The sequence below is a fragment of the Lactuca serriola genome, chromosome 6 (assembly GCF_051521515.1).
Source record: "Lactuca serriola cultivar US96UC23 chromosome 6, Lser_US96UC23_V15, whole genome shotgun sequence".
Taxonomy (NCBI): domain Eukaryota; kingdom Viridiplantae; phylum Streptophyta; class Magnoliopsida; order Asterales; family Asteraceae; genus Lactuca; species Lactuca serriola.
The window spans coordinates 87,186,630-87,214,535 of NC_136413.1; the positions used below are offsets into that span (position 1 = coordinate 87,186,630).

At 37.9% G+C, this 27,906-nt stretch overlaps 1 pseudogene; it reads right to left on the minus strand.

The window, feature by feature from the left end:
• Positions 1-3,876: 3,876 nt before the first annotated feature.
• Positions 3,877-6,567, minus strand: LOC145058011 (E-beta-caryophyllene synthase-like; annotated as a pseudogene).
• Positions 6,568-27,906: the final 21,339 nt, after the last annotated feature.

A 27,906-nucleotide genomic window follows, 5' to 3' on the forward strand; every position in this document is an offset into this window, starting at 1 on the left:
AGGAATAATAACATTAAACTTAGAACTTTACCACTCCCCGTAGATACGAGAGTGAAGGAATAATAACATTAAAATTAGAACTTTACCACGGATTAATACTAATAAGATATGCCCTCGGATAGTCACAGAGCAAATACGAAAGTACAGTTAGAAACAGAGTGAATATGAAAGTACAGTTAGGAACAGAGCGAATACGAAAGTACAGCTAGGAATAATACGAATACGAATACAAATACAAATACGAATACGAATAGGAATAGGAATAAGAATACGAATACGAATAAGAATATGAATACGAATACGAATACGAATACGAATACAAATATGAATAGGAATACGAATATGAATACGAAAGCACGCCTTTGGATACATTCGAGTGTAGGACAACTAGGACATCAGAATACCAAGCTAATACAACAAGTATGTTAGATACTTGTACATTTCATTTGGATTCAATAACTGAACTTTACTTTTAAGGAAAATAAGGGTTTTTCCTGGGATAACAAACTGTACATAACCGGATCGTATAATAAACAGATAACTCAACTATACTTATAAGAAAATATGGGATTTTCTTGGATAACAAACTTTTTCGGAAAACCAAAGGAAACTTGTACATTTTCAGAAAACAAACCTCTTATGAACTCACCAGCTTTATGATGATTTTCAACCTGCTTGTATTATCAGGTCCACATTAGACAGGTACCCGCGATCTTTTGGAAAAGACGGAGCTCTTATCAGACTCGTCTTTACTTTTGTTCATATGATATATATGTATGACACTTGTAACACTTTGGTTTCAAACAAATGTAATAATTCTATGTAATGTAATGTTTTGTGCTTTACTATGCTTACTATGTACATTGGTTGCGATATTCATGACATCCTCCGCCCTGGAACGTTTCCTCCTTCGGTTTCGGGGTGTGACACATTCCAAGCACGCAAGGATCAACAAATCAAGAAACAGCAGCAGAAGGAACAAGAAATCCAAGTTGTGGCTAAGTATTGGGCAGATGCAATTAATAATGCCAATATCGTAGCCACCATTTTAAAGGTTCAAGACTGGATGAATGAGATGGTCGAGACTCTTCAAAAGGCTCAGGCAGCAACTACTGATCAAACTACTTCCAAATTTCCTCCCACTCCCACTGTCCAAGAATCACACGACGAAGGAACCGCAATCGAAGTCAGCTCTGTTCCCACCTTCGGTCTTGATGATGATGATCTCCAAGAGGTAAACAAACCCTCTCCCTCTGATGATGATCTAATGATGTTTGATGAAGAAGAGGAATCCATTGGCTCTCACCATTCGACCTCTAAGCCCAAAGAAAAGAAGAAAAAGAAGAAGAATGTTGTTACTTGAAAAGAATTCTTGAGCCTCCAAGCTAAAGTTGATCTAATCCTTGCTGCGGTCAAGCCAACTCAACCGCAACCAAAAGACACCCCCGGACCGCAGTCATTGATTGGACGGATCGAGCGCCTGGAAACTCATGAGAGACTGGCTGCTGACCGTATTTCCCTTAAAGTGGAAATGGGAATCCAGTCCCTGGACAACAGTCGCAAAGCAAATCACAAGGACTTCATGGCCACTGCGGAACGCCTTATCTCTGAGGTAACCGCAATCAAGAAAGATCTTCAAGCAGCCATTATGGATCAAGCTTCTCACTCTCAAAATCTGATTGTTGAGACTCACACTACCTATGAGTCTGCAATCTCAGTCCTTCAAACTACAATCAACCGCCTACAGAGATCCCTGTCCACAAATTTCCATGGTCTCGAAATTCTTCATCTCACCAAGGAAATTCACAAGCTAATCTTCAACCCCACCATCCCCAACAATCAATAACTGGCCGAAGCCCTCAAAGCTCAATTCCAAGACGTTTTTGCCAAAGTTGATGCCTTTGAACCTGGCTTGAGGAAGCCCCTGGGTTGCTTTCCTCAAGAGGTGGGAAATGAAGAAGAAGAAGAAGAAGTTCATCATTCTGGTCACTCCATCTCACAACATCAAAGCCCCCCCCCCCCCCCATCATTACAAAAAAAATCATTCACCACAACCTTCACCGCAACCATCTCATCATACTCCACCGCAAGAAATCACTCCTGAGAAACCAGTAACTCCCCCTCATTTCAAAAATCTTGCGGAGTACATGTCCTCTCCAAGCTCTAATGACTCTCCTGCCACCACCCAAAAGAAAAAAGATTGGAAGGCAGCCAAACTTGCAGAGATCATATGGAGAGAATGCGGTTTTGATACTATTATGGATGATTCCTTGATAAATTCTTGGATCAATCCTCACCGCAGACTGCTTGATGAAGATTACACTCCTCATCTCACATATGCGGAAACCCCTCCGGATGGTTACTTGGATGTTCCAATCTCCCCGAATGCCAGATACTTCACAATATTTGAGCATTTCGACCGCAGCCTTCCTGACTCCAAAAGACTGCCAGTGGAATATGAGAGACTTAGTCTGTTTTATGCTAAGCATGCCTCTCCCATTGAGAATATATGGTCTAACGACAGACCATCCGCAGTCAAGAACTACAAAATCAGGAAGTTCATGAAGGCTGAATTCATCCAGTACACTCTGACTATAAGGGAACATGATTATGTCCGCACCCAGGCCGACTTCCCTTGTATGAACCCAGAAGAGGTCTTTCTCATTGCAAAGGTGTCTCAGAACAAGTCAGAGAAGCACCCGAAGTTGAAGATTGCAATTGAAAGGGCTAACACTTTCTTGAAGGAAATGATCTGTGATTTTGCCAAAATTTACGCGGACATCTACCCCACCATTGCTAAGAAATTCGATCTGCCACCTCTTGACCCCGCACCAATGCCTACCGAAGGCTATGAAGAAAGATCCTTAGGTGCTACCAACTTCCCTGATCTCGGAGTCATTTTCAAAAGGAAAATAGAAAATGTAAAATACTTCATTCCTATGACTGTCATGCACCGCCTCACCAGGAAGCAACTTGACATATGTCGAACCGTAGTTGAAAAATCGAAGCACACTACTGCAGAAGTCAAGTTCGAGATCTTAAGGAGAATCACCTGGTTGGAAAACATCGGGAAGTTTTGGTGGATCCTGATCAAGTTTCACAAACTTGATAGATAAACAAAAGTTGAAGAGGTTACTTAGGGGGAAATCGTTAAAGCATAAAAAAGTGACCCTCTTAAACTTCAGCTACCACAGCCGACAAACACCTGCAGTCGAGTTTCCTCATCAACAATCGCAACCGCAGCCTCTACCAACCGCAGTCTCTTTACTAGATTACTTTACTTGTCTTTTAATTTAATACTCTCTATTGTCTAGTATGCCTTGTATTGCTAGTCTTAGAGATGTAATCTAGTGAACTTCATGAGTCTCTATAAATAGAGCTCATTCTCTTGTATCCAAAACACGCATCTCTCATATTCCGAATATACTTCGTTGAAGTTATATTTTCATCTCTCTTACTCATATTTCTTACTTTCACATAACATATTACAATCTCTCTTCGGAGCAAGTCTTTTGTGACTTAATCACTAAGTTTGATCTCACTTATTAACTTGGTTTGAATGCATTTCTCGTTATGAATCAACTTATGTGTTTACTTGATATAACATTTGTTGTCATTTCCATCTCTTTATTTTTCCACAACTAACTGTCTAACTATCTAACTCTAAATATTATTGTTGAGCTTTTAGATCCTTCAATATTAACTATTCCACAATATATTTATTCTAACTTTTGTTCAAGTGTGTCTCTAAGTTTTTCTCTCAACACATGGTACGTAATACAATACCAAATAACTTACTATTTTATATAACCATATTTAAAAATTGAAATAACGGATAAAAAACTGTGGGGTGCATCTAGGTCGGAGAACCATAAGTTACATACTCATATCATGAATAAATAGAGATTTGATAATTTCTATCAGTTCTTCTCCCACATTTGTGAAATGGTTTTTTTTTCGTATAATACATCTACCACCCGTGCTAAGTTGATTACATGCGTCAGTAGAGGCATTGGAACATTTTTACATATGAGGGCCTCAAGGGATATATCTTTCCATGCATCTTCGACTCGCTTATACAATAAGTCGTGGACATACTCTTCTGTGGCATCATATTGCTTCATGTAACTTTCAACAAGAGATGCGACATGTTTTCTTTCTTGCTCTTGCTGTATTTTTATTAACGAAATTAATTAGTCTCCAAAACTACACAAGTTTAAATAAAAACAATTGGGTATTTTCACTATTGAATAAGGATGTTAATCTCGTGGTACAACAATGTGAATAAAAATAGAGATGTACCTTGTGAGAGGCAATGTCATTTTTTAGTCTAAAAATTACACATGCAGCTTTGACAATAGGAGGATCCGAGAGAACCCATTTGAACGACTCATCAGAGACAATATCCCCCATGCCAACAAAAGATGTTGCGGTAAGCATGCTATAGCCACAACTTGTTAATCTATATGACATGTTCTCCTCCATGGTTGGTATATAACCCTCGTTAACCCACTTTGCTTCTGTCATGTAGCTTTTAATAAACTCTTTCATCTGTAGGCATCAGTTACCTACATCTAAGATTATCTTAACTAAAAAGATTATAAGAAATGACAGATGTTGAAACTTACAAACTCTTTGGCATAGTTGACACGATATACATTCCCCTCATTTGCCATGATTTCTTCCATTTCTTTGTAAACATCTATAAGTCCTTGGTATATTGGTTTCATGTAGTTTGGAAGCACATGTAAGTAAGTAGTCGACCACCTATAGTTATTTTACAAATTTTTTGGTTAATTTGGTCAAGTTATTCGGCATAATTAAGGACTTAAATGTGCTTATTTAAGTTCATCTTTCGTGTACATATACCTTTGAACTGCTTCAGTAAATATCTCAAGCTCTTCAAAAATACCATAAGCATCATAAGTATCATCAATCATCGTTGACATTGCAAACAATTTTGTTAAGAAAATTCTAGCACATGAATATTGTGGTTCAGGGTATACACCTATTGCACAAAAGTACAATTCAACCAATCAGTCCCGTGTATAAGGTATCTTGTTCGGGACATCGAAACCTTTCCACCACCTGTACAATAATATTGATTAACACACATGGAGAAGACTAAAATATTGATACATTGATATATGAAACTAGAGAAGAAAGAGGTGTGTACCTGGAAACTTCACTAAGCTCTTTCTTGTGAAGTGATTGAAGTAGATTGAACCCTAACTTTGAAAGTTGAAGTAAAGAATCATTACAATAAGCTTGTTTTTGGTAGAAAGGAATGTAGTGTAACGCCTGAAGTCTTGGCAACCTTCTCTGTATGGGATGTTTTAGTGTCTCCTGTATGTGTATAGAAAGAGTAGAGTCACACCGAACAGGATCCTTTGCTAGTTTTTCAAGATGAGTTTTTGTGAAAAGAAGAGCTTCGTCTAGTACAACTTCTCCTTTCACCCTCATATATGTTGCCTCATGTAACTCAAGCATCTCATGAATGTCATTGGTCAACGATTCCTTAAAAGCTCCATTCTTTTCTTTGTAGTTACCGAAAATATCTGTTTATGGTTAATGTAAAAGATTGTTAGATTCGACTATATATCAGATTAACATGTTCAGCATATGCATGTTAAACTAATATTTATCAACAAGGGTTGCTTAACTTGTTGTCCCACATGGTTGGTAGATAGAAAGGAACGAGTCCCATGTGTACTCCATTAATCATCCGACATCGCGCGATGATACGTTGGGTACGACTTTTGTTGAAAATTAGCTGTTCTATTCGATGAAAACCGCAAAAATCGATCACTACCTAAAGGGTTTTTTGGGTCAATAAGGACATAGTGATTATCATCTTTGGTCACGTTTTCCTTTCCTCCTTTCACTTTTAAGCAAACTTCATGTTTATGGAGAGTTAATTTGATGAACGTTATTATTATCTAGAGTCTTGATCGAACTAAGTTATCTATGGGGGAAAATTGTCTTGTAAAGCCAACGATATATGCTTTGTAGTTTGGGTTAATATTCCTTAAGAGAGACAATAATTTTAATTACCGTCGTAATTATATATATGTAGATTAAGTACTTGTTCATAGATAATATGGTTTTTATAATGCAAACTAACCACATGAGACATAGAAGCCTTGTTGTTGCATGAGTCGAAACCAAATGAAAGAGCTATCACCACTCCAGTTATCACCATATTTCTCAAAGATATGTCGCAAGGCTTGCTTAATCTCTTCGTCGAAATAGTAGGCTATTCCAAGACGTTGGATTGTGTCGATTAGTTTTAAGAGTTTTGTATGTTCCATTGGAACATATAAAGCTGCCAAAATATCTTTTTTCACTTCTTCTTTCAAATCATGGATTATTCGATTTATGTCATCTTCATCGGCTTGCTACATTTAATCATGAATGACCATTAATTATATTGTAATAAACATGCACATACAAAAAAAATGTTTGTAATACATTACGCACCTCTTCATAAATTAGAAACTGGTCCCCCCAAACGCTAGGATGAAAGCTGTCAGTCGGACGAACAACTTCATCTTGCTTAAGAGACATGCCATTCTGTGACATAGCATATAAGTGTGACATTATAAGTACATAATGTATAACAATTTTGACACACCATGCACTTAAATTAATTTGTAAAATGATTAAATAAAAAACTTAATCGTGTGAATACTTGATGTAATTAATACCCAAAGAAGCCTAACCTAAATAACTTGTTTCTTTTCTTCTATACTCCATATCTGAAAATCGGATACCATATTTAGGGTTCGGATTTACATTGTCATTTTTCTAAATTTACCCATATTTCGAATATGTGATATCCAAAATATTTTGTTTAATTTTCAAATAAATATTGTTTCAAAATATAATAGATTGGGAGAGTTACGGGTTTAAACTCAAGACCACCACCAAACTTAGTGGTTACCACTAAGTCAACAGTCGTTTTCTAAATTGATAAGACCCTTATATATATATATATATATATATATATATATATATATATATATATATATATATATAAGAGAGAGAGAGAGAGAGAGAGAGAGCTACGTTCAAATGTTTTCAACAAGTATTGTATGCCTCTAACAACCAATCAGAATTAAGCAAAAATAAATTCAATAATAAATCAGAAAAGGGTATAATAGTAATCTTGACTATATTTAATTTTGGTAAATATTTAAAACGTTTAATGTCCAGGGAAACTAGTTTGTTAACCCTAGAAAAACACTCACCATTCGTCCTTAAATTGCTTCTTCAATCTTCACCATCTACTCCTTCATTATTCCAGGAGAAGAAACCCACCATGGCAGCCATCATCTCCACTATCAATCATCAGGTGAACGACATTTCTTCTATTGAGTGATTTTCAAGCAAACATCACCGAGGTCCTCACCTGCGACGAATGGCTGCCGACCGGACTCCCATCGGACCCGCTTTCCTCTCTTTTTCTTCCTCTGAGGTTCCCATCAACCACAAAGGTCAAAAGGCTCGTCTTTGCTACTAACGTTGCTTGCAAAGCCCAGACCTCACACCTTGTAGCCGGAAGAGACGAGCAAAACTTTGCTGCTTCTCTATCTCGCAATCAATCGACGAAAATGGTGCCTCCTGTGAGCCTTCCTTTTCCCCCTCTTCGTTCATCTGTTCCGCTCCTTCGTTACCTCCTTTGTGAATGATTTGTATCCCTTACTCAATCAGCCAAATGACGAACAAGACATAAAAGCCCTAAAGCGGTTTAAGTTTGGGCCATCACCAGAGCATACCTTAGCCGATATGAATTTGTTCTTTCTTCAATCCAGGTGTGGTTTTACTTTCCTTTATTTTTAGTTTTGGTTTATTTCGCAATTCGTTTGTATCATTACAAATTTCCAATCTGAGAATTCAATAATGGAATTGGACTGTCTTATTCTGTTTTAGGGCTTGAATCCTAAGAAAATATTGAAACATTGCATTCAAAATTTCTATCTACTAGTTTTGATTTTGGAAGTGACTCAGAATCAAGAATCAATTTTTTCTGTTATCAATGCTTTTGAATGTTGCTTGTACTATTGCGTTTTTTGAATGTTGATAATAAAACATGCCCTCCAAGTGTTTGATATAATGTCAAAAAGAGAAAGTTTTTGTGTAAAAGAGGCAAGTTTGATATGTTGGACTTATTGGGAAGATTCTGTCAGGATATGTTAAGGTAACATGTTTATACTTGTGTTGAAATATTATGTTAGAAGTAAAGTAGAATATTCTGCAAGAATAGTTTATTCTGTAAAAATATTTATTGTTGTATTCTATTAGAATGCATTGAATTGTTTAATTTTTGAAACTTGATTATCTTTTCTTTGTGGATTTAGGTTTTGAATAGGCTAACATTGATGTGGAGACGAAAGAAAACATATAGAACGAGAGTGTATTATACCAGAATGTGTTATGCTACAATGTATAAAGTGTTGCTTAAAAATAATATTCTTTCAGAATAGATTAGTGTTTTTGTTAGATTTTGATGTTTTTTTTTCTTTCAGAATGTTGTTATTATTCAATGAATCACAATCATACAATGTAATTATTTGTTATATTATTAGTTCAATAATTGATTTGTGTATTCTTTCAGAATGTTTTTACTAGTTTATGGTTGACATTCTGTCATTCTGACAGAATAAAATCAAAAAATATATTTACTAGTTTATGGTTGGCATTCTATCATTCTGACAGAATAAAATCGGATTTTTAAATTTGAATTAATTTAACATATACAGATTTTTAAAAAAATAAAGGAATTAATCATCCCTAAAAATCCGAAAATTTCCTTTTTTAATATAGGTTAATTGACTAAAATGCCCTTATGCTGAAATTTGTGTGATTATATGGTACATGTTATCCTATTCTACTATCATAGACCCTCATATCATAACCTTTGATTATATTCCATCTGATGGTCTAGATCTGTGCATTCTGGCACACAATAGTTAATAAAAACAAAATAACCTAACCATATATATATATATATATATATATATATATATATATATATATATATATATAGTCATCATCCGGTCCTATATATATATATATATATATATATATATATATATATATATATATAACATCAGAAAGACCCAACGTATTTTAATCAAATTCTTAAAAAAAACAGTATATTATTTTTTAGTGCAAAAAAAGACTTATATTTTCTGAATTTCTTATAAAACCAAATCAATTTTCATGAAAGAATTAAAAAAAAATCATTATATTATTTTTTTAATGGATTTAAACCCTCATATTTTTTTGAAATTCTTTAATGTAATGAATTCTAACAATCAAAACCTTGAGAATTGATTAGCTAGCATTTTCAGCTATCTAATATTTACTGAACTCAATGTCTTAAATGATACATTTTAAAATATATAAGGATTTTAACATACAAATAAGTAATATAGTGGTCTTTTTAAGACTTTGATAAAAATATGTTGGGTTTTATAAGGTTTTTCCATATATATATATATATATATATATATATATATATATATATATATATATATATATATATATTAAAGTAGCAGACTGTTAGGGTGCAAAGTCATGCTTCGATGTAGTGTTTTAGGCTTTCCTCTTTGTATGTGTAAATGGGTTGAGTCTTTCCTATAAATAAGAAGTGAGTGACTCCCATTATGTAAGTGAATCCATTTGGAGTGTTAGACTGGAGAGAGAAGCTTTGTATAAACCCATTTGTATATTCTTTCTAGATCTAATAAGAGCTTACAAAGATTTATTTACTCCATGTGTTCTTGATTTTACATGATGATTCACTAGATCTTTTCTTATTCCACACATGTCATCATAATCAACACCACTACAATTGGTATCAGAGCGGGTGTTCTTGATTTCATCAAGAATTGATCCATGGTGGCTTTCTTGATTTGGTGATTCATTTTATGATCTTGGATCTTCGTGGTTTAGAGAGTTTTTGGATTCTAAAAATCGAATTCATCTTTGATTCTATTCATAATTCGATTTTCTTCACTAGAATTCAAGTGATTTTGCTTTCTCTCTCTAGAAAACTCATTCAAAATCACTTTCTCTCTCTATAAATCTTCAAGTTTTTGTGATCATGGTGAATTTGCCATATGATTCTTGGATTGTGATCATTGAAGATATCAAATACAAAGTCAATGAAGATCAATTTTATGGGTTGGTGTTAAGCAAATTGATTTCATGGGGTAATATGGTTTCTTATGGAGGCTTGAAGGATGATCATGGAAGCTTGGTATTTCAACCACTTTGTAAGATTGCATGGTTGAATAAAATTGTCTTGTCCATATTAGTTTGTAGTAGAAATCAAAAGGAAGGAGAAGAAATATATTCGTTCAATAAGAAATACATTTCTCTTGTTGAAGACCCAAATGATCTTTGTGCTCTTAAGGTTGTTGAAGTTCTTGACAATGGAGTTCAATGTGATGTTCTTGATGTTCAAGAAAGAGGAGTTCAAGTTGATTCTCATGATGAAATTTTTTTTTGCTCGATTGGAGTTCAAACCGATTGTCACACCCCCAAACCTGAACGGCGGAAACGTTTGGGGGCGGATGACTTCATGTGGTAACGTAACAAATGAATACATAGTAAAGAAAGCAATACAACCATCATATATATAATTGAAAGTTTACATTTTTCAAAAGTTACATGTTCAAAACCAATTACAATATGATGTCAAAATACGAGATTAAACTGGCGCCGCAGCATCCCTTCATCAAAAGCAAAATGAATACCTGAAATTTACTGATTTCCTGGGACATACAAGTAATTTTGAAAGAGTAGATCAGCATTTAAGCTGGTGAGTTTCATAAGTATTTAAATGACAATGTTTGAATGAAATGAAATGTTTTGTCTTTGTTTGATTGTGTTTAGAAAATCCTATATTTTCTACTAGTATAATAGTAGTCTTCACTCAAGACCAATGTTGGTTTCTAAAATGTATGTAATTGTAAAATAACCAATGAGTTTGAAAACCTTGTAAATCAATGCATTTTTAATACCCCTTGTGAGTTTTATAACCACACTATTGACTCGGAATGCCTATAAACAACGTTCTTCAGGCGTTGGAATGTTATGACGTTTGTCACCCCAAACGGTGGACTGCAGCTAACAGTCAGGGCGCGGGTTGTCAAGCCCGTATAGATCTATACACAAACACCACGCTCCCCCTCCAAGGGATTCTGGTATATAATACAGGACTTGAAATGTGTACTCGAACGTACATGAAGTTAGTGTCTCACAAAACCGTGGTATAAAAACAGGTCTACTTGTTAAAATGTTACGTTTGTTCTTGTATCCGAAAGTAAACTTCTTGAAATTCATGTTTCTAGTACATAAGAGTTAGAAATTTGTTCGTAAAACTATACCTATTATAGTTTTCTAAAAGTGTGTCTTGTTTGTTTAGAAATACCTAGAAAAGGAATCACTTGTTTATGAAAGCATAGATTTTTGGTGTAGAGTCTAAGATAGACAAGAATAATCTAAGAAAAGTTTAGTTTATACATGCATTACAACAAATTTATATTTCAAAAGATAGAATGCTATTTTAACATATGTTATATATATGAAAGTTCCTTAAAGGTTTATAAATCGCATGTGATTTGGATATATAACAGCATATAAAAGAGTTTCTTTATGTAACACACGATAATACTCGTGTGTTTTACTTGTAATCCCCCCCTTGAAAGCATATAAAAGAATTTATCAAATATTTAAAAGGTAAATTAAGGGGTATGAACTCACTTGAAAGTTTGAAGATAGCGAGATGGAAAACCGGGCAGAGTTTCGTCTCGGGAAACGGATTTTCCTCGGGATTCTCGGGAATCTCGGGAGTAAAATCGACCCTCGGGACTTGAGCAAAAAGACCAGAGCTTCGGGTTTGAACGGGCACGGAAAACGAGGCAAGATTGTGAGAGAGAGAGGAGAGAAATGAGCCCTTTTCTCGGAAGCCCTCGCATCCTATTTATAGGAAGGCTGAACTGCCTCGGTACGCGGGGCGTACGCTCGTACGCAGCGCGTACGCGTACGTCATGCATGACCGAAGCCTCGACTGCCTCGGCTTCAGATGGGACAGGTTGCTGGGGAGGCGGGTCGGATGGGACGGCGGGTTGGACGGGACAGCGGGTCAGACGGGTCGGACGCTTCGGACGGGTCGGACGCCTCGGATAGGGCGACGTGGACGATCAGAGGCCAAGTCTCTCGGGTACGCAGGGCGTACAGGGGTACGCAGCGCGTACCTCGGATGAGGACGCTGACTCCTCTTCGGATAAGGTCCGATTTTTGAATTAAATAAATATATAATTTATTTAATAAACTTCAAAAATTCATATCTTCTTCATACGAACTCCGTTTTCGATGGTCTTTATATCCACGCGTAGGTGAGACTACGCTCTACAACTTTCGTTTAGACTCCGTCGGCAAATTCCGAAATTATTTTTTTATTATTTATTTTAAACTCATCGTGTTTAAGGAATTTCTTTGAAAATTCATAACTTCTTTATCTGATGTCGGTTTTTGCCAGACTTTTTACCGCTGGAATACCATTGTCGAGACCTTCGATTCTCGTTTAGGTCATTCCGGCCAAAAGTCGCTCGATCTCCGATTCGAGTTTTTAGCTGTCTGTTGCTAAGCCGAACTTGGAAAAATCATAACTTCGCTATATGAAGTCGGATTTGGGCGTTCTTTTCACGTACGATCATGGTTCAAAGACATTTAAACATAGAAGGAAATTAAATAGAACTATTTGTACATTTTATTTTGAAAGTAAATTTTATTACTCAAAAGTGGTTACAATACTTGACCCTTTTTGGTCATTACAAAGAGTTGAAATATCGGGTTGTCACATCATCCCCCCATTAGAGAGAATTTCGTCCCGAAATTTAAAGTAGTAAAGATACTAGTGAACATGAAAGAGATGAGGGTACTTTTGTTTCATCTGATCTTCGCGTTCCCATGTGAATTCAGGTCCCCGCTTGGCGTTCCAGCGAACCTTCACGATGGGTATGCGACTTTGTTTTGTTTGTTTGACCTCTCGGTCCATGATTTCTACTGGTTCTTCCACAAAGTTGAGGCTCTCGTTGATCTCGATCTCGTCGAGTGGAATAACAAGAGTCTCGTCAGACAGACACTTTTTCAAGTTTGAGACGTGGAAGGTTGGATGGATGTTACTAAGTTCGCGCAGTAGGTTAAGCTTGTAAAGCCGATTCTGGCAAGGATCTCGAAAGGCCCTATGTATCTTGGATTTAGTTTCCCATGCTTTCCAAATCATATTAAACCCTTCCACGGTGAGACCTTTAATAAGACGTGGTCTCCTACCTGGAATTCCAAAGGTTTCCTCCTTTGGTCAGCGTAGCTTTTCTGTCGGTCTCTAGAGGCTTTCAATCGTTCACGAATCTGAACGATCTTCTCTGTCGTTTCTCGTATGATTTCCGAACCGGTGAGAGTGCTTTCAGGAACTCTTCCTCTAGCTAACTAGGTATCGCCAACTTCAGTCCAGCACAGAGGGGATCTGCACTTTCGACCATAGAGGGCTTCAAACGGAGCAGCCTTTATGCTTGTATGATAACTATTGTTGTATGAAAATTCGACAAGGGGTAAATGAATATCCCATGCCTTTCCAAAGTCAATCACACAGGCTCTCAACATATCTTCTAAAGTTTGTATTGTTCTCTCACTTTGTCCGTCTGTTTGTGGGTGGTAGGCTGTACTCATGTCTAGCCTAGTTCCCAGGGAACTTTGTAGTGACTGCCAGAATCTTGAAGTGAATCTACTATCTCGATCGGAGATAATGGATATCGGAACACCATGCAGTCGCACTACTTCCCTTAAGTAAGTTCTTGTAAGCTTCTCCATTTTGTCAGTCTCCTTGATGGGTAGGAAATGCGCGGATTTGGTCAATCTGTCGACATGACCCATATGGTATCGAGTCCACTTGTCGTCTTGGGTAACTTGGTTATGAAGTCCATAGTAATCCGCTCCCATTTCCATTCTGGTATCTCTGGTTGTTGTAGTAATCCTGACGGTTTCTGATACTCGACCTTAACCTTAGTGCAAGTAAGACATTTACTCACGAAGGTAGCAATTTCTGCTTTCATGTTAGGCCACCAGTACAGCTTCTTAAGATCCAGATACATTTTATCTGAACCCGGGTGAACGGAATATCTTGAGTTGTGAGCCTCGGTCATGACTACGTTTCTGAAACCACCATGTTTCGGGGTCCAGATTCGGTCCATGAGATAGTAGGCTCCGCCACCCTTGACTTCTAGATTCTTCTCCATTCCTCGCAGGGATTCACCTGCCACATTTTCAGGTTTAGGTCATTTATCGCTGGAATACCATTGTCGAGACCTTCGATTCTCGTTTAGGTCATTCCGGCCAAAAGTCGCTCGATCTCCGATTCGAGTTTTTAGCTGTCTGTTGCTAAGCCGAACTTGGAAAAATCATAACTTCGCTATATGAAGTCGGATTTGGGCGTTCTTTTCACGTACGATCATGGTTCAAAGACATTTAAACATAGAAGGAAATTAAATAGAACTATTTGTACATTTTATTTTGAAAGTAAATTTTATTACTCAAAAGTGGTTACAATACTTGACCCTTTTTGGTCATTACAAAGAGTTGAAATATCGGGTTGTCACACCGATGATATTTTGTGTTCTTGTGATTCGTTTGAAGGAATGATTCCTTATCGGAAGCCGATGATCCAAGAAAATCACAAGTATCAAACTCCAACAGATTTGATTCAAACTTAAAATGTTTATGTTGTTGAAAGTGGGTTTGCTCATGGAGTCAAGTCTTCAAGATGCAAAAAGATAAGAAAGAAAAAGAAGAAGAAGATCAATCGCAAAAACAAGCGGGTTTACTCACAAAAATCGTCAAATGTTGTGAAGCCGAAATCCGTTAAGCAAATTTGGGTTCCAAAGCAACAATCTCCAAGTGTTGCATTGAATTTGAAGTCAAAACCCAAATGTGTTGGTGGTTCTTTTGAAGATGTTCTTAGATCGTTGAAGAACACGAAGAACGAGTTGTACATCTCGCATAGTGGGTGGTACAATGTTCGATTTGGAGATTTCCTCATTCCGACAAAAGAACCAAGATCTTCCAAATTTGATTCGTTCGTTGAAAATGGATCTCGATTCGTGAAAAAGGTAACTCAAATTCTCAAATGGATTCCAAAACGTCCATGATTTCGATTCGTATTTTTTCGTTTTTCTTTTTTGATCGATTTGTTTCATTGGATCGAATCCGTTTCAACCTCATTGTTGATCCAATTTTTTTTATCAATTAAAAAATCAAAATCAATTTCTCATTATGATAAACTGTTATGATCAATTAAATCTCGAAGTGTTTACTGTTCATTTTCATTTGTGAGCCCAATTCGCTATCATACTGTTCATCAATCTTTCAGCCCAAAATGTTTTTAATCCATTACAATTGTTTGAGCCCAGTCGGTTGAAGTGGTTAATTCAATAACCTTGTCGCTGATTTCGTTCTTACAACACACACATCTCGTACTTATACAATCCATTCATCATCTTCATAATCGTTTGTTCTTGAGTTCCAATCTCGATTTGATGATTCTGAATAACTGATTGTTGGAGATTGTTTGTAAACTTGTGAATCGGTTGTGTATAGCTTCTTCTATTGCAAGCCGATGAGGATCAAGTGAATCGGTTGTGTATGTTTGATTTTGATCAAATTGATCAAGAAATCTCAATTTTTTTGTGAAAAAGATATGTAGAACAGTGAAGTAATCTCGTTTTGATCTAAAATTTGTTGATAGAATGATCGATTTGTGTTTGTTGAATGATACGATTGAAGAGTCAAAATTCAAAAGTCAAAATTGAGATGCAATTGAATTTTTGGAACGAAAGCAAATGATGTGTAGTTGAAAATCGATTTTGATAAACAGAGTGGTAAGATCGATGTTAAGCATCGACTTGGAAGATGTTGTTCGCAAGTTCAATTTCTGCGAGTTCGATCGATGATGATTGGGAGTCGATGGAAGAAAAGAAGGATCGAAGATTTGTTTGTGATTTTGAGAATCGGTTTGCGAAGGATATATGTTCGATTTTGGGTTTGATATTCAATGTGTTAAACTGGGTTTGACTCAAAAGACTGATAAATGAGTTGATGTCGATTGTTGATTTTTGCGATAGGTTTCGCATGGTTAAAGGACTGTAAGCTAGTTTCGCAAGCTTGGAGTCAATGGATCTGTGATAGTTTTGGAATGAACTTGATAGATTTTGGAGTCGTTGATGTCGATTTTGTGAAAATATAAAAATCGAGTTCGCATATATGGATCGATTCTAATGTTCACTTGGGTTCGCATATAAGGATGTGATCTGGATAGTTTGCATCTATTGAGTTCGCATATAAGGTTGTGATATGGTTCGCATATATGAAAGTCGTTCACTTCGCATTTGGTTATACAAATCAAAATTGAGTTCGCATTTGGCTCTCAATATCAATTTCGCATGGTTGGTTAATTGGGTTAAAGATGCGAAGCATTTGTAAGGAACGTGTGAAGAATTGATGATGCGAAGTTTTCACTGTATAACGTGAATTGGGAAAGAAAGCAAATAGTTTCGAATTTGGCCCCTTATATTTTCACGAAATGGCAAAATTAGCCCAGTTTCGCAAGTTTGAAGAAAATGCAGATTTTTTCAAAATGAGTAACTTCAGTTTCGCATTTTTGGAAACAAATACCCAACTTCGCATATAGGTAATAAAAGCTGAGAAATTGCAGAATTTTCAGTTCTGGTCCTTGCAGTTTGTGCGAATTTACGCTTTATGCCTGGTTTTGCAAATGGGCTAGAGTTTCGCATATTTGACTGTTTTTGGTGCAACGGGTCCCTGCAAGTTTCAGAAAGTGACAATTTCTACCCGGTTTTTGAAAAATCTTGCAACTTTCACCCAAAAAGTCAAAAATTTGCATAAATTGGAAATTTTTTGTGGCTTTTTCGTGATTGTTTTTCCGTGCAAGATTTTTGGTGATTCATTTTTGGTACACATCAAGGGGGAGTATTGTGAAGACTATTCCTCGGGCGCTTCTCATCCTTAGTGGGCTTTATAATCATTTTTTGATTATAAAAAGGGAGAGAATGATGGGTATTCGAAGCTTCTCAGGTTTGTCGAATATTCATTTGCGGATTTGAAGACCGATGTTACTTCGAGGGGAGTTTGGTCTTAATCACGCTAGCTCGTTGGAGATTGAAGCCGGACATACAATCCTAACTTTGAGGGGGAGAATGTTAGGGTGCAAAGTCATGCTTGGATGTAGTGTTTTAGGCTTTCCTCTTTGTATGTGTAAATGGGTTGAGTCTTTCCTATAAATAGGAAGTGAGTGACTCCCATTATGTAAGTGAATCCATTTGGAGTGTTAGACTAGAGAGAGAAACTTTGTACAAACCCATTTGTATATTCTTTCTAGATCTAATAAGAGCTTACAAAGATTTATTTACTCCATGTGTTCTTGATTTTACATGATGATTCACTAGATCTTTTCTTATTCCGCACATGCCATCATAATCAACACCACTACACAGACGTGGATAAAACAAAAAAAATGTAATAAAATGTAGGTGGTACAATATGAATTTTGTTAAGGAAAGTTGTTCCAAAACATCTCTATTTTATAAAGTAGCGGACATGGATCATGTGGATAGAACAAAAAAATGTAATAAAATAAAGGTGGTCCAATATGAATTTTGTCAAAGACAATTGCTCCAAAACATCTCTATTTTATAAAGAAGTGGACATGGGGCAACACGATTTATGTCATTAACGTCGTACAATTTTAATGAATCACGTTTCAAAATAGGGACAATGACTTGAAAGGGTAACGAATTTTCGATTTTGCTCACATTTAGTCACTAAACTTATTTTCATTATCTATTTGCTACTGAACTATTGAAACTGTTCACATTTTACCCTTATGACCAGTTGTTACCGGTCATAAAGGTAAAATATGAACACTTTCAGGAGGAAGTTTGTTCACATTTAGTCATTAAACTTTTTTAGTGGGAAATGAACTTTTGATTTTGTTCACATTTAGTCGCTAATCTTTTTTTCGTTATCTATTTGTCACTGAACTATTGAAATTTTTCACATTTCACTCTTATGACCGATAACAACCGGTCATAAGGGTAAAATATGAACAGATTCAATAGTTCAGTTGCAAATAGATAATGAAAAAAAATTTAGTGACTAAATGTGAACAAAGTCGAAAGTCTGTTACCCTTTCAAGTCATTATCCCTTCAAAATATCGTAAATCGAATATGGTACCATCTAAGTTTATTTTACACACGTTTGTACAAACACTGTACGATGTTATATATATATATATATATATATATATATATATATATATATATATATATATATATAAAGAGAGAGAGAGAGAGAAAAAAAAAAGTTCAATAGAGAACTATTATTAATGGTTCTCCTAAACCAAATATATATATATTTTTGTTAAGTTTTATAGTTTATAGTCTATTGAAAAAAAAGCTAAAAATATCTAAATTCATAATTTTACATTGTGAATGCTAAATATATATTTCGGTTCTTCGTTTGAATACAAATTCACATTGTGAATTTGACGAACAAAAAGTAAATTTTTTTATTGAATTTGATATCACTTAAAAAAAGATTGGTTCATTCGTTCTATGATTAATAATAGTTATCTATTGAACCTCACATTATATATATATATATATATATATATATATATATATATATATATATATATATAACATCTTGTTTCCTAACATTTTTTATTTTATGGTCGTGGGCCGGAAGTCAATTGTGTAAAGGCTTTGGGCCTTCTGGAGGTAATGTTATACATTTGGATGGAGGCAACGATGGATGCATGATCTTAACCGTTGAACTGTGTTTTGGGCCGAAGGGTAGAAAGAGAAAAAGTCATAGGTCGGTTTCTTGCATGAAACATGAATTTTTGTTCGAAAAGTTTTTAGTCCAAGATATTTAGATAATATTATAGGACTCTTCAATACATTTATGTGGATATAAAGAACGCCGAAATCGGAGTTAGAATGAAGAAGTTATGACCGTTCGAATTTAGGAGGGTTTTGGGTTGAGCCTAGTATGTTGGGCATACGGGGACTACGTTGGGCGTACTAGGAAAGTGTGATCACAAACTCCAACCTTTATATATTAGGCGTACTAGGAGTACATTAGGCATACGCAATCAGGTGCCAAAGCTTAATTTGAGGGTTTTGAGCCCTATTTAAGCTCCTTAACTCCCCCAAGCCCTCTCTATTCTTAACCTCCACCTCTCTAACATCCTCCCATGAAACCCTAACCCTAGTTTGAGCCTTGTGAGCTGAAAGAATATGTTTTTAAGTGCTTTGGAGTGTTATTTGTGCACCTTGGAGAAGAAGGATGAACTTTGCAAAAAGTCTTTCCCTTTTTAACGTCTCCAGTACCTCCCTCAGGTGCTCCTCATGCTGCTCCTGAGTTTTGGAATAAACCAAGATATCATCGAAAAATACGATCAAAGACCGATTCAGCATTGGTCTGCACACGCGATTCATGAGATCCATGAATGCGACTAGAGCATTGGTGAGCCTAAAAGCACCACCACGAACTCGTAATGACCATATCGAGTCCAAAAGTCGTCTTCTACATATCCTCATCCCAGACCCGCATCTGATGATAACTCGATCCCAAATCAATCTTTGAGAACCAAGATGCACCTTGAAGCTGGTTAAAAAGATAATTAATCCTCGGGAGGGGATAATGGTTCTTCACCCTTACCTTATTCAACTCCCGGTAGTCGATACTCATACGATGAGACCCATCATTCTTCCTCACAAATAGAATCGGGGCTCCCCAAGGCGAGCTGCTAAGCTTGATAAATCCCTTGTTTAATAGCTCCTGCAGCTGTGTAGACAACTCTTGCATCTCGGGAGGAGCCAACCGATACGGTGTTTTGGCTATCGGAGCCGCACCCGGAATAAATCAATCCTGAACTTCACTTGCCTCTCCGGAGGTACCTCAGGAAAATCCTCCAGGAACACATCTGGATACTCCCGCACAATCGACACATCGTCCACGGTCTCCTTACGCTTATCTCGGGTATCCAAGACATTGGGGACAAAACTCGAACAACCCTGATGGAGATAAATTCTAGCCCTCGTTGCTGAACACATAATCTACCCATGTTGCGGTCTCTCACCCTGAATCACCAGCTCTCCCCCACTTGGGGTCCGAACCCGAACTAAATGTTCCTCGCAGTCGATCACTGCCCTATTTGGGCTTAACTAATCCATGCCTACAATAACCTTGTTCCCACGCAAAGGAATGGGAACCAGATCTACCAGATACTGCTTGCTGAATAACTGAAGAGTACATCCTCGATGAACCCTCGCAACCCGAATAGAGCTATCATCAACAATCTTAACGTGTAGAGGGAAATCCAGCTCCCCACGGATCTCCAACAAACCCTTTGCTAAGCGAAAGAGATACAAACGATCGGGTATCCCTCGAATCAAATAACACCAAAGCAGAGATACCGTTTACAATGAACGATCCTATAATAAAACACATAAACACAAGAAAACAATTCAATATAAATAATAAGATAAGGAGAAGATACATACCCGTAACTACATTAGAGTTGCACGCCCCTCCTCTGCCATCAGCTGGAAAGCCCTGCTCTTCACCGTAGGCGCATCTGTATGGCAGTAATCGTCAATGTTGCAGGAGCGGGTGCTGACATCGGAGCTGCTGCTGCTGCCAAACTCGAACACTGGGCCTTCTTGTCGCCCCTTTGATTGCACTGAAAGAAAAATGAGATCAGATATCGGAGTGATAGTGGTGGTAGCAATACAATCTATGCTGACATGATCAGTCCAGCCACACTTGAAGCAGCCAGAACCACCCACCCTTCACGTCCCCTTGTGCGACATGTCGCACTTGCCATAGCGGCCTTGACCCTGCTGGCCCTTCCTCCTCATATCCATAACCTTGGGCCTCTTTCCCAACCCTACTAATACCTGAACCTCATCCGGTTTCGTCTTGTTCTCCATATCCAGATCGATCTCCTTCTCCTTAGACCTCGCTATCATGTCTTCAAGCGTCTTGCAGCTGGACAAACTAACAAACTGCGGAATATCACTCCTCAGCATCTCGTGGTACCAGGCCTTCTTCATCTCCTCGTCCACCACATACTGCAGAACCAAAAGTTCCCTTTCCGAAACATTGTGGCGATCTCAGCCACCGTCTCAAAAATCTAATGGAGATCCTAGAACTCTTGTGCCAGTTGTTGCACCTCAATCACTGGTTCAAACTCAGCTCAGAAACAGGTCAAGAAATCACTCCAGGTCATCGAATCGATAGCAGCATCATCTCCTACAGCACGCCCCACCTCCTCCCACCAATCACACGTCATGTCCTTTAAGAGGCTGGAAGCTAGTCTGACCTCCTCCCTCTCGGGACATCGACTGGTACGGAAGGCGTTAGCAACATCTGCTAAAAACCTGCTACTTGCAATGGGGTCCCTCGCCCCATGATAATCTGGCGCTCCACATGCCCGAAATTCCCTGAACGTCAGAGAGTGCGTCCCTACCAAAGCCATAATCTCAGCGCGAAAGGCACTCAATCTCTCAACAAGAATCTCCAGAATACTGTCCTTGACCGTTCCAAATATCACAGGATTCTGCTCAAGGATACTGCGCATAATCTTAGACGAAATTAACTCCCTCGTCTGGTCATCAAGCCGCCCGACTCTAGAACCTGAGCCTGAACCGTCACCGGTACCAGAATTGCCAGCTGTCCTACCACACAATGTCACCATACTGAAAATATACCATATAAACCATCAGAATACATATCAAATATATATATATATATATATATATATATATATACACATTGGGGAATCACAACTCCACACGCTCCCTGGTTTCATCGTAGCCCTTCTTGAATCGAGTATGGATCATCTGCTTCCACTGTACGGGCCCATACTGTAACGGCAAAAGATTATTTAGAATAAATAATCTTAACCAAGTTGTAGTATATGTTACAAGGATTTCGGGGATATAAAGAACGCCAAAATCCGAATTATAACGAAGAAGTTATGACCCGTTGAAGTTTCGCGACGGAACCGGCACGAATCCGAGAAGCGTAAATAGTGATTTTACGATACAGCGAGATTTAGCCTTAGCGATCTAAACGAAAGTCGTTGTGTTCGTTAAACCAAGAGCTTTGATAAAAAGAACGCCCAAATCTGACTTCGTATGAAGAAGTTATGATTTTTCGAATTTCAGATTAGCAGTGTACAACCCGAAATTCGAATATTAGATCGAGTGATTTTTAGCCGACACGACCTAAACGAGAATCGAAGATCTCGTTAAGATCAGCGTAACGAAAAAAATATGGACGAAAACAGATGTCAGATGAAGAAGTTAGGAGAATTTAACGGACCAATCATGTCCCGGCCTATTAATAATATAACTCTTAAAATAGAGTCAAAATTAGCCAACGGAGTCTAAATGAAAGTTGTAGAGTACGTGTCCACCTACGCATGGATATAAAGAACGTCAAAAATGGAGCTCATATGCAAAAGATATGAATTTTTAAAGTTTAGACTCGAATTTGCGAAGCTTGTTGCTCGATCGCTGACTCGGTACCCGCTTCGGATGAGTGACACGTCGCCTCGCTTCGCTACGCCCAACGTCCGAGGTCAAGTAAGCGCAGCATACCTTCGGCCTTATCCTTGCGATGAATGCGAGACAGCTGGATCCAGATGGCGCCCTTATCCGAGGAACGCCCAGCGTAGCCATGGACTACACCCAGCGTAATCCGAGGCCTCGCTGGGTATAAAAGGGGGGCGAGGGTTCCAACTTTTTCACACCAAAATCATTTCTCTCTCTCTCTAAAATATCTCTCTCTAACCCCTTTTGAGTCCCCTAATGTCTAGGTGAAGCCCTAGCACCGGAAGGAAGCCCCGAGGCTCCCGGAGTCCCGAGAAAAAGGGTCTTTCGGTTTCGGAAACGCTGCTCCGAGCAAAGCCCAGATTTCTTTAAAATCCGTTGTAAGTGAGCTACGCTTACGCAACTTTTAATATACCTTTCAAATAATTATAGTAATGTTATTAGGTCCTTAAAATAATTATTTTGGCTATTATTACGAGTAATATTGAGTGTTATTTAACGCTTATATAACAGTAATAATAGTCAGACTATTAATTAATCGCGGTTATCATTAGACTAAACCCTAGTGGTATTGATGCTAGGTTTTATCGAAGGAAAATTGTTTTGAGAGTAACGAAGCGTTGTCCGAGTGCTGAGTCACCACCTAATCAGGTGAGTGCATAGTTACTTTCAGCTTACACATAGATATGAAGTATTTTATATATATTACGTGCTGTGTGTGCATATTATCTGTATACTTGCTATCTATGCTGGATGAATGATTTTATACACGTTTTAAATGATGTTAACTGTATAAAGTATTTTATATCTACAAAACATGTTGGGTAAAACATGGGTAGATGAATGATGAGGGATAAAAGCTGAAATAGAGGAACATTAGTAGTATGGACCTAGTGCCCTATAGGTAAACATTGGCAGCAATGGACCTAGTACCCTATAGATGAGCACTGGAAGCTGCGCCACAACCCCTGGATATTTTAGATCTACGGTAAACGTCCTAGCAGCTGCGCTCTAAGGACAGTATCGGCAGCTGCGCCTAATAGGGAACCTTATGACCAGGACAGTAACGTTTAAAGATCAATACCGACAGAAGCGCCTCATAGAAAATGTCCCAATTCTCGCAGTTGCGCCTAAGTGATAACATTAGCAGCTGCGCTTAACCACTGTGTCATTGGCAACAATGGACTTCATGTTGTTTCCTTAAGATGATCCTTAGGAATGAATGAACAAGGGTAGCTGATCCTTAGGGTAAATCCTTAAGAAGATAATGGGTAAGGGTAATTCGGTTGATTGTTTGATGTTTAAATATAATAATGATATTATTGTGGGTTGAAAACCCTATGTACTCGCCAGGTTTCCCAACCTGACCCACTCAAGCTTATTTATGTCACAGGTGTTGTTATGAAGTCACATTACACTGAGAGATTAAAGAGATGTAGATCACTAGTTTAAATAAAAGTAAGTTTTGTTTATGCTTATGTTTCTGTATTGACGATGACATCCCAAACGTTTTAAAATGAATAAGATACGTTCCTTCGAAAATGTTTTAATAACGTATTTATCGTGTTTTTCTGGGAACAAATTCCGCAACATTTTTATGAAAAGAAGTACTCTTATTTTTACAAAGCATAAACAAAATCGGTCTTTTCTAGCCGTGAAAATGGGGATGTCACACATACTATCTTCCACATCTATCCATACTTTCCTCAAGAAGTGCCTTAACTCAGCTAACTTACTTATCCAACAAATTTCTCATAGATAAGGCTCCCAACACTAAATCTCATCCTAGGGTTTCCTAGGGCAAACTCCACACCACTCTTCGCCATCAACTGCAAAAGGAACTCCTGCTAACTTCCTCTAACTATCCCATAAATATAATTACATATTACAAAAACTAGATAATTCTTCGAATGAGAGGTCTCACACTACAATCGTTGGACTTAATCCAGAGCTGCACAATAGAGTTAAAACCTAACCCTCTAAAATTATTTAGTTCCCATAACATATAACTTAGCATATTCATTTACTAGTTAGTTGAAGCTAGTTAGAACTCCTAAAAGCACAAACCAAGCAACATTCGAGCATTGAGTAATAAGAACCAAGCATAACCAATTCAGGCCATCCTATTACTGACTAATCAGTACTAGCATGCAAATATAGAGGCTCATATAGCAGGAATACAAAGGCATCTCTCCTAGATCTCTAGCCCTAATCTTGCATGCGATTCACAGATTCACAATTCAAAACATATCATAAACATGTATGGGCATTTTAGGAAAACTTACTTCAGCTCGGCCAATTGCATGCACCACACCTTCTATCTTTTTTTTAGAATTTTTTTTATAAAATATTTTTCTTTTGAAAATCCTACAAAATCCTCAGTTTGAGTTCAGACACACTCGAGAGTGTGCCCGATTCCCCTAAACCAAGGCTCTAATACCAACTTGAAACAACCAAAAATTATGACCGAAATAAAGTGTTTTTTAAACCAAGTAAAAATGGTAATCCAATACGTTATTCATACAACTCAATAAAACAACAATGTCAAACTTCATGAAAATCAGAGTGTGTCCCATAACAAAATCCATATGGTGTGTGCGATGCAGTCAGCCCGAACTCTTCCCTTTGCAACCAGAGGTACCTGAAACATAAACTAAAAACTATAAGCACAAAGCTTAGTGAGTTCCCCAAAATACCGCATACCATACAGATCATATAATGAGCCCTGCCCAAATGATATATGCTCCCCACCCACACTGGCATAACGGGCCCCGTCCACATTCGTATAACAGGCCCACCCACACTCACATAACAGGCCCCACCCAATAACATATATATCCAAATACATACAAGTATCACACAACCAACAAGTGTACTAACATAACCAATCAAGGGTCGGCCTTGGTGCCTTGGACCCACTAAACCCAGTGAGGAAACTCACCTCAAAAGTTGAATCTCACAGGAAGAAATTCCTAACTGCTGCCCTGACGACTCCCCGAACTATCAAAACAAAAATAACACACAATCAATATGTGGGTTCCAATCAATATCCAATACCCCATACTTGGGGTAAAATGTCAAGTTTACCCCCGACCTAATTTTATCCAAGACTAGGGTCAAAATTTTGCAATCTAAAAGATCCAATCCTAACTAATCACCTAAGGCCCACTTACGGCCCACTTATGGCCCAATTTTCCAAATTGGGCCCAAACCCCTCCAATGGGCCTTACCCTAAGGCCCAAAAGGTTTCCTTAGTCCAAAAGTCTTAAATCCAGATGGCCCAACAGGCCCAAGCTACAAAGTCCAAGAATAGTGGCCCAACTTGTAACATCCCGAATCCCAAGTATGAAATTTTAAGGATTTTTGCACATCACATAAGACCCACTCGACGAGTTGGAGACCCCAACTCGTCGTGTAGAAACTAATAAAGTCGCATGGATTATGGAACCTACTCGACAAGTTGAGGTTGGGCATGAAAACCCTAATTTTTTAGGGCTTGCACCCTATTTAAAGGACCTTAAGTCCCCTCACCAGCCTCCCTTACCACATTATTGTCTAGAGAAACCCTAAAATTGTGCTAACCTTCCATTTTGAGAGTGTGCAAGTCTAAAGAGTGTTTGTTTGTGCATTTCTTGAAGAGGCTAGAAGAGCTTAGTGCATAGTAGAAAAAGGAGGTTGTAGATCCAACATCTACACTGTAATAGCAACCATTTGGAGGTAAAAAGTCTTTGCCTCGACCTCTTGTTTCTTAGATCTTCTCCTATAGAAGTTTAGTGCATTTTTAACCCATTTTGGAACCATTTTCGGAGTAGAGCATGATTTGAAGTTATGACTTCAGATCTGCACACCTGTAGGCCTCCATGGGCCTAATGATTCAAGATTTGTCTGTAACAACCCAAATTTTTACAAAGGAAATTTTTTTCGTTTTTAATTAATCAAACCGATTACACATTCCATAGGTTTCCCAAACATTTGTTTCCGATTCACATTTATTACATCATTGTTGTCTTTTTTCTGAAAACATCAGAGAGTCCCAAAACATCCAAAAGAGAGGTAGAGTACACGCCACGTCATCACGCCTTGCCTTTGCCCTTAGGCTCCGAAGTACCTGCAACAATCAACAACCTGTAATCAAAATACTTAGTGAGTTTCCCAGAGCATACCACACACAATCCACACATCACATATCCTGATAGCCATAAAAGCTACACACATAACACATAAGCCATGCATACATAAAATCTGTAATAGTGCCATGGGCTACCCCACATGGTCTTTACCTAGGACTGCCATGGGCTCCCCCACATGGTCTTACATCCAATACCATGGGCTAACCCACATGGTCTTCACCTACGACTGCCATGGGCTACCCCACATGGTCTTACATCCAATGCCATGGGCTCCCCCCAGGGTCTTCATACAACATGCAATCACACATCATAGCAACACAGAATATCTATCACATTTACCATAATCACATAATGGGTTGGCCTTGGTGCCTTAGACCCATAGGTATGGTGAGAAGACTCACCTGACACGAATGTTGAACTGACACTTTTCGACTGAATATACCCCATGAGCTGCTCCAACTCAACTGCCTAAAAAGTGACATATAATAACCAGTCATTACCCTCAAAGTACGCCCTGGTCCACTTCAGTTAAGATCAAGACAACAGTCCATGTTGACCCTAACTCGCCGAGTGCAACTAGTGACTCGCCGAGTTTCGGGGAAAATAGTCTACACGTCGAGTCACCCAGGTGACTCGTCGAGTTCACAAGGTTCGATTGATAATCTAGGTCTACACGTCGAGTTTCCCCGCTTGCAACTCAACACACCCATGAACATTCCACAGATGGGGGAAATCTTAATCGACTCGTCGTGTTGTTCCTTCAACTAGTCAAGTCTACGACAATCTTTATCTGACTCGCCGAATTGTTCATCCAACTCATCGTGTTTATGGCAGAATTCATTGGGCTCACCGAGTTGTTCATCCAACTCGTCGAATCCATGCCTATCTTCATATAACTCACCGAGTCACCCTATATGACTCGCCGAGTTCCTACAGATCTGAGGCCATACAGACTCATTTGAGCCATGCAAAGCTTCCAAATTACAGATCCAAGCTTCTAAGGTATGCTTCTCACGTAAAGTTGCAAACTTTACGTGCATGCAAGGCTTTTAAGTTCTCAAATAGC